Source organism: Thalassophryne amazonica, chromosome 8 (assembly GCF_902500255.1).
Source record: "Thalassophryne amazonica chromosome 8, fThaAma1.1, whole genome shotgun sequence".
NCBI classification, from domain to species: Eukaryota; Metazoa; Chordata; class Actinopteri; order Batrachoidiformes; family Batrachoididae; genus Thalassophryne; species Thalassophryne amazonica.
In genome coordinates, this window is record NC_047110.1 from 21,144,835 (window position 1) to 21,156,997 (window position 12,163).

The following is a 12,163-nucleotide window of genomic DNA, read 5'->3' on the forward strand; positions in this document are numbered from 1 at the left end:
GTTAAAAGTGGCCACTTGTTGTTGCCTTTCTGTCCAACTCCATGATCACAGAGCGACTTCCTCAGTGAGACTGGCCATTGTCCTAGCCGTGGCAGCTTAGCATGGCGCGCCGCAATATCGTGGTGTGAACCATAAACACAGCCGGTTCCACGCTTTCGGGAGAGGAAATGTGCTTTGTTAAGAATTTTCACCTGGCCACATGAAAGGAAAGGATGTAGTGCATCCAGAAAGTATTCACAGGGCTTCACTTTTTCCACATTTTTTGTTACAGCCTTTTTCCAAAATGGATGAAATTTATTATTTTCCTTAAATGTCCACACACAATATCCCATAATGACAATGTAAAAAAGTTTTTTTTTATTTTATTTTTTTTTAGATTTTTGCAAATTTTTGCAAATTTAATAAAAAACAAAACAAAACATGCATATAAGTATTTATAGTCTTTGCCATGAAGCTCAAAATTTAACTCAGGTGTCTCCTGTGTTTCACTGATCATTCTTGAGATATTTTTACAGCTTAACTGGAGTCCACTTGGAGTAAATTCAGTTGAGTGGACATAATTTGCAAAGGCACACACTTGACTACATATAAGGGCCCACATTTGACAGTGCATGTCAGAGCACAAACCAAACATGAAAAAGGAATTGTCTGTAGACCTCTGAGACAGGATTCTCTCGAGGCACAATTTTGTGGAAGGGTACAGAAACATTTCTGCTGCTTTGAAGGTCCCAGTGAGCAAATGGCCTCCATCATCTGTAAATGGAAGCAGTTCAGATCCACCAGGACTCTTCTTAGAGCTGGCCGCCCGTCTAAACTAAGTGATCAGGGGAGAAGGGCCTTAGTCAGGGAGGTGACCAAGAATCCAATGGTCACTCTGTCAGAGCTCCAGCATTCCTCTGTGGAGAGAGGAGAACCTTCCAGAAGGACAACCATCTCTGCAGCAATCCACCAATCAAGCCTGTATGGTAGAGTGGCCAGACTGAAGCTACTCCTTAATAAAAGGCACATGCCTAGAGTTTGCCGAAAGGCACCTGAAGAACTCTCAGACCGTGAGAAACAAAATTCTGTGGTCTGATGAGACAAAGACTTCTTTGGTGTGTATGCCAGGCATCATGTTTAGGGATAAGATTTTTCCACGGATTTCCGCGGATTTGACAGTCCCGGGGGTCGATTTTGTGAAACGTCCAAATCCATTGAGAAAATTTTAGGGGGGTAAGAATGCAAAAAAAATTAATGCCAGGAGTACCTTTGTTTAATAAAATTGTCGTCTATTCAGAACACTGAGTGGTCTTTGTTTGTTATCGCCGACGCAGCAAGTTCGATCAGTCCATCAGTCAGCCGAACGCGGAAGTACCGCTGTGCTGATCAGTGATCAGTATGAAGTACCGTATTTTCCGCACCATAAGGCAAACCTAAAAGCCTTAAATTTTCACAAAAATCGACCGTGCGCCCTATAATCCGGTGCGCCTTATGTGCACACTGAATTCCAAAATCTGTAAAAACGACCGACGTTGTCTTTGACCGTCGGAATATCGGACCATTTCCCGCTGACACAGGGACGTAATACGTAAAGTACGTACGCTGGCAGCGATAAACCAATCGGAGAACATTACCTCATACGTAAAGTACGTACGCTGGTAGCGTAGAGTACATACAATGCCAGCGAAAAACCAATCAGAGAAGAGTCCGTGAGTCCGTGGTACGTACACTTACCTCCGCCACTCCTCCGGTAGTTACCGTATACTACAGGTATTTTGCAAAACAACATTTGTTTGTCTAAGGACCCCCGAAAATGGCGCCAGCGAAGAGACATGCTTACGAGGCACAATTCAAACTGCTGGCTATCACTTACGCGGTTGTTCATGGGAATAGAGCAGCTGTGAGAGAATTCAAGATAAATGAATCTATGGTACGTAAGTGGAGGAAACAAGAAAATGAACTGCGCCAAGTTAAAAAGACCAAACGGAGTTTCCGCGGAAACAAAGCGAGGTGGCCACAGCTAGAAGACCAACTCGAGCAATGGGTCATTGAACAAAGAACAGCGTCTCTACAGTCACCATTCGGCTGAAGGCAAAAACGATAGCGATGATGAGAGGGAAGATGAGCGGGAACCTGGCGTGTTTAATGGCGAAATTGCCCAGCTGTTCAATTCAGACACAGAAGATGAGGACTTCGATGGATTTGTGACAGAACCATAATAAAAAATAATGTGAGTACCATATTGTTAAATACCGGTAGTTCAAAGTTGTTAAAAAGTTCAAATAAACTCACTGTTTTGCTTCCGTGACCTTTTTTCTTTTTGTAGACTATATGTTTTAGCGTGCTCCTTTTGTTAAGGGTTAAGTACCCGCTAATTGAGGGCGCGCCTTATAATAGACCCTGTGCAATAACGTCACTGGGTCCCGCCCCCCCTGCCATGTTGGAGGACAAGCAAACACTCAAACATGGCAGACAATGTAGAAAGAAGTGTTGAAGAGAGTGAATATCAAGCTTTATGGTGCAGCTTTATGCGCCTTATGGTGCAGAAAATACGGTAGGTGCACAATGAGCATGTAACTGTGTAGTCTTTCAGCTTCCAATATTCGGTAGTTTTCCATCCAACAAATCATAAAAACCGAGACGGTATCGAAGTGCAGTCGAAGCTATTACTTACCCACGTTTTCATTGGTTATTACAAAGCTTATTACAAAGCCTACAAAGCTTGGATTATGTAAACAGACATTTTGACGTTATTGTAGTGTGCTAGAACATTGTAATTATATATACATGTATGTGTGTGTATATTATATACATGTATAAACGTGATGACAGTGTTACATTTGGAGATCACATTGACTAAATATAAACCTTATATGGTCTGACAGTTCAGTGGACATAGAACATTGGATTATACATGTACATGTATTTGAGGATATACATGTACATGTATGTTTGTTGATAAGTGTGCCATGCTGAAAGTGGAGAATGCTGAAAATCAAGTAAGTCTAGTTATGAAAAAATATTTTGGTCACAAAAATACACATGTACAGTAGATGGTCTTAGTAAGGGTTTACAGTTTGAATTATAGATATGAACACCTGGCATTTATAGTAGTTTTTAATATAATTTTAGTGCAATTTACATGTTTTAAAACAGCAAAAATGCTTTGGCTTCAGGGGGATCTCTGGACCCTGGCTTATTTTCCTCTGAAAATCGAATTTGCCAATCTCATCCCTGCATGTATGGAGGAAACAAGTCACCATCCCTACAGTGATGCATGGTGGTGGCAGCATCATGCTGTAAGGATGTTTTTTCAGCTTGCAGGAACTGGCAGACTAGTCAGAATTTAGGAAAAGATGAATGCAGCAATGTACAGAGACATCCTGTTACGTCTCAATGGCAAAGTCAATTAAATCTCCAAGATGCGGAGCAGTGAGGACACGGAGGTATATCAATCACAGTGAATTTATCGTGACAAAAATGTTCCAAAAGTGCAGAGGTGAATAAGCAATCCCAAATCCCACAAAACACAGTGCAGCAAAAACTACGGAGGCTGCAAAGTGAAAATAATTAACAAAGGACAGAATATAATTGAGGACAAAAACATGGACGGCTATCTGGTACTTACATGCAGGGAGTATAAGAAACAGCAGCGAATAGCAAGAACACAGGAGAAATACTATAATGGACCAACACTAACAGACAAACGAGGAAGTGCTTAAATAACAGGTGGAATTGACAGCAGGTGGGGAGATAATAATAAGGCGGAACCGAAGACTCACATGAATAAACCAGAGTGCAGAGAAATAAATAACTGAACAGACAATACCCCGTTTAAAAAATAATCATGACCATAAAAAAACCCACAACTACAATCATCAAGCATAACTGAAGAGGAGGAGAAATCACAAAACCACATAAATCTTTAACGTGCAAGAGTGAAAGGACAACATAAAAATATAAGGAAGTGAACTGAACAAAGACTAATAATGACTAACAAAGAAAAGCAATCTTGAAACTAAAACACGTGAAAGAATGCAACTGAAAGCCAAACAGTACTGACAGGAGAGGATGCAAAGGCGGAACATGAGGGACCAGACCACCAGGACACAGACAGAGAGAGCCTAGACAGAAAATAAGACTAAGAGCACACATACACTAAATAATAATATGAAAAGGATGAAACAATTGAATATCTACAGAATATGATAATACTTAAAGACTTCAAATCTCACCAAACAACTGAAAACCCCCAAAATAAGAAAAACCCTAAAACCCCAGCCACAAGGGCTGCAGGGCAGAACCCCAACATATCCTAGATGAAAACCTGCTCCAGAGCGCTCTTGACCTCAGACTGGGGTGATGGTTCATCTTTCAGCAGGACGATGACTTTAAGCACACAGCCAGGATATCAATCAATCAATCAACTTGTTTCTTATATAGCGCCAAATCACAACAAACAGTTGCCCCAAGGCGCTCCACATTGCAAGGCAAGGCCATACAATAATTATGAAAAACCCCAACGGTCAAAACGACCCCCTATGAGCAAGCACTTGGCCACAGTGGGAAGGAAAAACTCCCTTTTAACAGGAAGAAACCTCCAGCAGAACCAGGCTCAGGGAGGGGCAGTCTTCTGCTGAGACTGGTTGGGGCTGAGGGAAAGAACCAGGAAAAAGAGATCGATCACTAATGATTAAATGCAGAGTGATGCATACGGAGCAAAAAGAGAAAGAAACAGTGCATCATGGGAACCCCCCCACAGTCTACGTTTAAAGCAACATAACCAAGGGATGGTCCAGGGTCACCCGATCCAGCCCTAACTATAAGCCTTAGCGAAAAGGAAAGTTTTAAGCCTAATCTTAAAAGTAGAGAGGGTATCTGTCTCCCTGATCTGAATTGGGAGCTGGTTCCACAGGAGAGGAGCCTGAAAGCTGAAGGCTCTGCCTCCCATTCTACTCTTACAAACCCTAGGAACTACAAGTAAGCCCGCAGTCTGAGAGCGAAGCGCTCTAATGGGGTAATATGGTACTACGAGGTCCCTAAGATAAGATGGGACCTGATTATTCAAAACCTTATAAGTAAGAAGAAGAATTTTAAATTCTATTCTAGCATTAACAGGAAGCCAATGAAGGGAGGCCAACACGGGTGAGATATGCTCTCTCCTGCTAGTCCCCGTCAGTACTCTAGCTGCAGCATTCTGAACCAACTGAAGGCTTTTTAGGGAACTTATAGGACAACCTGATAATAATGAATTACAATAGTCCAGCCTAGAGGAAATAAATGCATGAATTAGTTTTTCAGCATCACTCTGAGACAAGACCTTTCTGATTTTAGAGATATTGCGTAAATGCAAAAAGGCAGTCCTACATATTTGTTTAATATGCGCTTTGAATGACATATCCTGATCAAAAATAACTCCAAGATTTCTCACAGTATTACCAGAGATCAGGGAAATGCCATCCAGAGTAACGATCTGGTTAGACACCATGCTTCTAAGATTTGTGGGGCCAAGTACAATAACTTCAGTTTTATCTGAGTTTAAAAGCAGGAAATTAGAGGTCATCCATGTCTTTATGTCTGTAAGACAATCCTGCAGTTTAGCTAATTGGTGTGTATCCTCTGGCTTCATGGATAGATAAAGCTGGGTATCATCTGCGTAACAATGAAAATTTAAGCAATACCGTCTAATAATACTGCCCAAGGGAAGCATGTATAAAGTGAATAAAATTGGTCCTAGCACAGAACCTTGTGGAACTCCATAATTAACTTTAGTCTGTGAAGAAGATTCCCCATTTACATGAACAAACTGTAATCTATTAGACAAATATGATTCAAACCACCGCAGCGCAATGCCTTTAATACCTATGACATGCTCTAATCTCTGTAATAAAATTTTATGGTCAACAGTATCAAAAGCAGCACTGAGGTCCAACAGAACAAGCACAGAGATAAGTCCACTGTCCGAAGCCATAAGAAGATCATTTGTAACCTTCACTAATGCTGTTTCTGTACTATGATGAATTCTAAAACCTGACTGAAACTCTTCAAATAGACCATTCCTCTGCAGGTGATCAGTTAGCTGTTTTACAACTACCCTCTCAAGAATCTTTGAGAGAAAAGGAAGGTTGGAGATTGGCCTATAATTAGCTAAGATAGCTGGGTCAAGTGATGGCTTTTTAAGTAATGGTTTAATTACTGCCACCTTAAAGGCCTGTGGTACATAACCAACTAACAAAGATAGATTGATCATATTTAAGATTGAAGCATTAAATAATGGTAGGACTTCCTTGAGCAGCCTGGCAGGAATGGGGTCTAATAAGCATGTTGATGGTTTGGATGAAGTAACTAATGAAAATAACTCAGACAGAACAATCGGAGAGAAAGAGTCTAACCAAATACCGGCATCACTGAAAGCAGCCAAAGATAACGATACATCTTTGGGATGGTTATGAGTAATTTTTTCTCTAATAGTCAAAATTTTGTTAGCAAAGAAAGTCATGAAGTCATTACTAGTTAAAGTTAATGGAATACTCAGCTCAATAGAGCTCTGACTCTTTGTCAGCCTGGCTACAGTGCTGAAAAGAAACCTGGGGTTGTTCTTATTTTCTTCAATTAGTGATGAGTAGAAAGATGTCCTAGCTTCACGAAGGGCTTTCTTATAGAGCAACAAACTCTTTTTCCAGGCTAAGTGAAGATCTTCTAAATTAGTGAGACGCCATTTCCTCTCCAACTTACGGGTTATCTGCTTTAAGCTACGAGTTTGTGAGTTATACCACGGAGTCAGACACTTCTGATTTAAAGCTCTCTTTTTCAGAGGAGCTACAGCATCCAAAGTTGTCTTCAATGAGGATGTAAAACTATTGACAAGATACTCTAACTCCCTTACAGAGTTTAGGTAGCTACTCTGCTCTGTGTTGGTATATGACATTAGAGAAGAACATAAAGAAGGAATCATATCCTTAAACCTAGTTACAGCGCTTTCTGAAAGACTTCTAGTGTAATGAAACTTATTCCCCACTGCAGGGTAGTCCATCAGGGTAAATGTAAATGTTATTAAAAAATGATCAGACAAAAGGGAGTTTTCAGGGAATACTGTTAAGTCTTCTATTTCCATACCATAAGTCAGAACAAGATCTAAAATATGATTAAAGTGGTGGGTGGACTCATTTACTTTTTGAGCAAAGCCGATAGAGTCTAATAATAGATTAAATGCAGTGTTGAGGCTGTCATTCTCAGCATCTGTGTGGATGTTAAAATCGCCCACTATAATTATCTTATCTGAGCTAAGCACTAAGTCAGACAAAAGGTCTGAAAATTCACAGAGAAACTCACAGTAACGACCAGGTGGACGATAGATAATAACAAATAAAACTGGTTTTTGGGACTTCCAATTTGGATGGACAAGACTAAGAGACAAGCTTTCAAATGAATTAAAGCTCTGTCTAGGTTTTTGATTAATTAATAAGCTGGAATGGAAGATTGCTGCTAATCCTCCGCCCCGGCCCGTGCTACGAGCATTCTGACAGTTAGTGTGACTCGGGGGTGTTGACTCATTTAAACTAACATATTCATCCTGCTGTAACCAAGTTTCTGTTAGGCAGAATAAATCAATACGTTGATCAATTATTATATCATTTACCAACAGGGACTTAGAAGGAAGAGACCTAATGTTTAATAGACCACATTTAACTGTTTTAGTCTGTGGTGCAATTGAAGGTGCTATATTATTTTTTCTTTTTGAATTTTTATGCTTAAATAGATTTTTGCTAGTTATTGGTGGTCTGGGAGCAGGCACCGTCTCTACGGGGATGGGGTAATAAGGGGATGGCAGGGGGAGAGAAGCTGCAGAGAGGTGTATAAGACCACAGCTCTGCCTCCTGGTCCCAACGCTAGACAGTCACAGTTTGGAGGATCCCAAAAAATTGGCCAGATTTCTAGAAATGAGAGCTGCTCCCTCTAAAGTGGGATGGATGCCGTCTCTCCTAACAAGACCAGGTTTTCCCCAGAAGCTTTGCCAATTATCAATGAAGCCCACCTCATTTTTTGGACACCACTCAGACAGCCAGCAATTCAAGGAGAACATGCGGCTAAACATGTCACTCCCGGTCTGATTGGGGAGGGGCCCAGAGAAAACAGCAGAGTCCGACATTGTTTTTGCAAAGTTACACACCGATTCAATGTTAATTTTAGTGACCTCCGATTGGCGTAACCGAGTGTCATTACTGCCGACGTGAATTACAATCTTACCAAATTTACGCTTAGCCTTAGCCAGCAATTTCAAATGTCCTTCGATGTCGCCTGCTCTGGCCCCCGGAAGACAATTGACAATGGTTGCTGGTGTCGCTAACTTCACATTTCTCAAAACAGAGTCCCCAATAACCAGAGTTTGATCCTCGGCGAGTGTATCGTCGAGTGGGGAAAAACGGTTAGAGATGTGAACGGGTTGACGGTGTACACGGGGCTTCTGTTTAGGGCTACGCTTCCTCCTCACAGTCACCCAGTCAGCCTGCCTTCCCGACTGCACGGGGTCTGCCAGGGGGGAACTAACGGCGGCTAAGCTACCTTGGTCCGCACCGACTACAGGGGCCTGGCTAGCTGTAGAATTTTCCACGGTGCGGAGCCGAGCCTCCAATTCGCCCAGCCTGGCCTCCAAAGCTACGAATAAGCTGCACTTACTACAAGTACCGTTACTGCTAAAAGAGGCCGAGGAATAACTAAACATTTCACACCCAGAGCAGAAAAGTACGGGAGAGACAGGAGAAGCCGCCATGCTAAAATGGCTAAGAGCTAGTAGCTACGCTAAGCTAGCAGATTCCCAAACAGGGAATCCGACATTAGACAGGCTGTGGAGCAGCACAGGTAACGCACGACAACAGTGCTAAAATAAAATAAAAATCCACTAGACAGGCTGTGGAGCAGCACAGGTAACGCACAACAACAGTGCTAAAAAATAAAATAAAAATAAAAATCCACTGGACAGGCTGTGGAGCAGCACAGGCAACGCACGACAACAGTGCTAAAACAAAATAAAAATCCACTAGACAGGCTGTGGAGCAGCACAGGTAACGCACGACAACAGTGCTAAATAAAAATCCACTGGACAGGCTGTGGAGCAGCACAGGTAACGCACGACAACAGTGCTAAAAAAAAAAAAATAAAATCAAAATCCACTGGACAGGCTGTGGAGCAGCACAGGTAACGCACGACAACGGTGCCAAAACAAAACAAAAAACCACTAGACAGGCTGTGGAGCAGCACAGGTAACGCACGACAACAGTGGTAAAAAATAAAATAAAAATCCACTGGACAGGCTGTGGAGCAGCACAGGTAACGCACGACAACAGTGCTAAAAAAAAAATAAAATAAAAATCCACTGGACAGGCTGTGGAGCAGCACAGGTAACACACGACAACAGTGGTAAAAAATAAAATAAAAATCCACTGGACAGGCTGTGGAACAGCACAGGTAACACACGACAACAGTGGTAAAAAATAAAATAAAAATCCACTAGACAGGCTGTGGAGCAGCACAGGTAACACACGACAACAGTGCTAAAAAAAATAAAATCAAAATCCACTGGACAGGCTGTGGAGCAGCACAGGTAAAAATCCACTGAACAGGCTGTGGAGCAGCACAGGTAACACACGACAACAGTGCCAAAAAACAAAACAAAAATCCACTGAACAGGCTGTGGAGCAGCACAGGTAACGCACGACAACAGTGCCAAAAAACAAAACAAAAATCCACTGAACAGGCTGTGGAGCAGCACAGGTAACGCACGACAACAGTGCTAAAAATAAAATAAAAATCCACTGAACAGGCTGTGGAGCAGCACAGGTAACGCACGACAACAGTGCTAAAAAATAAAATAAAAATCCACTGAACAGGCTGTGGAGCAGCACAGGTAACACGACAACAGTGCTAAAATAAAATAAAAATCCACTAGGCAGGCTGTGGAGCAGCACAGGTAACGCACGACAACAGCGCTAAAATAAAATAAAAATCCACTAGGCAGGCTGTGGAGCAGCACGACAACAGTGCTAAAAAATAAAATAAAAACGAAAGCGTTAGCAAGCTAGTTAGCTTGCCAACGCTGATGAAGGTTAGCTGATAAAAGTGCTCCGTTGCGATGCTTCAACCGTTAGAGGTCTTCTTTAGGCGTTGGAGCACGGTGAAAAAGTAAAAAAGTCTTGAAAAAGACTGTTAATTCAGAGAACTCAAACAGCTCAGTTCAAACAGCTAACAGATACAGCAGAACACCGCTGTGCTCCGGAACTAGTTCCGGAGCACAGGATATCAAAGGAGTGGCTTCTCGACAACTCTGTGAATGTCCTTGAGTGACCCAGCCAGACCCAGACCTGAATCTGATTGAACATCTCTGGAGAGATCCGAAAATGGCTGTGCACCGTCACTCCCCATCCAACCTGATGGAGCTTGAGAGACGCTGCAAACAGGAATGGACAAAACTGCCAGACGATAGGTGAACTAAGCTTGTAGCATCATATTCAAGAAGACTTGAGGCTGTAATTGCTGCCAAAGGTGCATCAACAAAGTATTGAGCAAAGGCTGTGAATTCTTATGTACATGATTTCTTGTTTTTTTATTTTTTAATAAATTTTCAAACAATTTAGTGTTTTTTCATGTTCTCAGTTTGTGGTGTGAGTAGAATTTTGATTGGAAAAATGAATATGCTCCATTTTGGAATAAGTAACATAACAAAAAGTGGAAAAAGTGAAGCACTGAATACTTTCTGTATGCACTGTAAAACATGGACTTCGGGTTAGATCCATGTTTTGAAGACCATTCTCACACAATGTTGGACTTCACTTATGCTGTTTGTCCAAGTTGTACCATTAAAAATACTCTCACTTTGCTCCTCAAAATATTATCTTTGGAAAGTCTGTCCACCTAATGGCCCATTCACATATAACACGAAGCTGGGCAAAAGAGGGAGAAACTGGCTGAAAAAGACCAAAAAAAAAAAAAAAAGGAACTGGTGAGCCTTGAAAAATTCCAGCCGCTGTCAGGAGAGACAGACGATCAGACAGGTGTGTATGATCCCGCAGTGACGGTTTTATGCACGTGCAGGAAAACAGTGCGACCACGGGAGAGATGTGATACCACATCACAGTAGAGAAGCTTGAATCTTCGACTGTACTGGTTTGCTTGACGTGAGGACGTTTCGCTTCTAATCGCAGAAGCTTCCTCAGCTAAAATTCTTGCTCTGGTAGTCTGACTTCTTTCTTGACTCTTGTAGAGGAGAATAACAGAAGCCAACAAAAGCTGGAGTTTTGGGCAGCCCATAGTTGCATGGAGTGGCGTCCCCAGGGTACAGCCTGTTGTGGGGACGCCACTCCATGCAGGGGTAGGTTAGGAGGGGTCTGGTTAGGTTTAAAACTCCAGCTTTTGTTGGCTTCTGTTATTCTTCTCTACAAGAGTCAAGACAGAAGTCAGACTGCCAGAGCAAGAATTGTAGCTGAGGAAGCTTCTGCGATTACAAGCGAAACGTCCTCACGTCAAGCAACCCAGTCCAGTCGAAGATTCAAGCTTCCCTACTATGGAATCCACCGGGACAACTGAGAGCCTTTACAGAAACAAATACCACATCACACTTACAGAGCAGCAGCAATCACATGTTGGACAAATGTACATAAATTGATGAAAATGTGTAAGGACAAAATAATGAGAGCACAGAACATTATAAGAACAATGAATGTACTGTTTAAATGTAAGACAATCATATTACTGGTAATGATGTGTAATTGATGTCTGATGACTTGACGGGCTGTGTTAGAAATGACAAAACAAATGGATTTCATTTTGTCTGTTAAAATATTTAATTCCTGTTGTAAAGACAATACAAGAATTATTGTCCTTTTGTTCCTTCATGTTCATGAACCATGGCCATGGACGTAAACAAGGAATTAATGAACTGACGTGAATGAATTAAAGCGGTCATATCATGAACGCATCACACTCTGCGTGTCCAGCTGTCCTGCGAACTGTGCGCCGAGGGACACTGCGTCATGTGGACTATAACTCATGGTGGACGTAACACTTGGCTCGCTGGCCGTTTATATGATCGGATGGATATTTTCACATGGGGCAGCCTGGGTGATGGTGTCCAGTGTGCACTGAGGTGCTGCTGAACACCTTGCATGGCACAGTGGTCAGCTGCAGCGGC

At 42.0% G+C, this 12,163-nt stretch overlaps 1 protein-coding gene across 1 annotated transcript in view; it reads left to right on the forward strand.

The window, feature by feature from the left end:
- smc1b (structural maintenance of chromosomes 1B) overlaps positions 1 to 12,163 on the forward strand; it is a 164,029-nt gene that overhangs the window by 60,950 nt on the left and 90,916 nt on the right. The window lies entirely within an intron of this gene.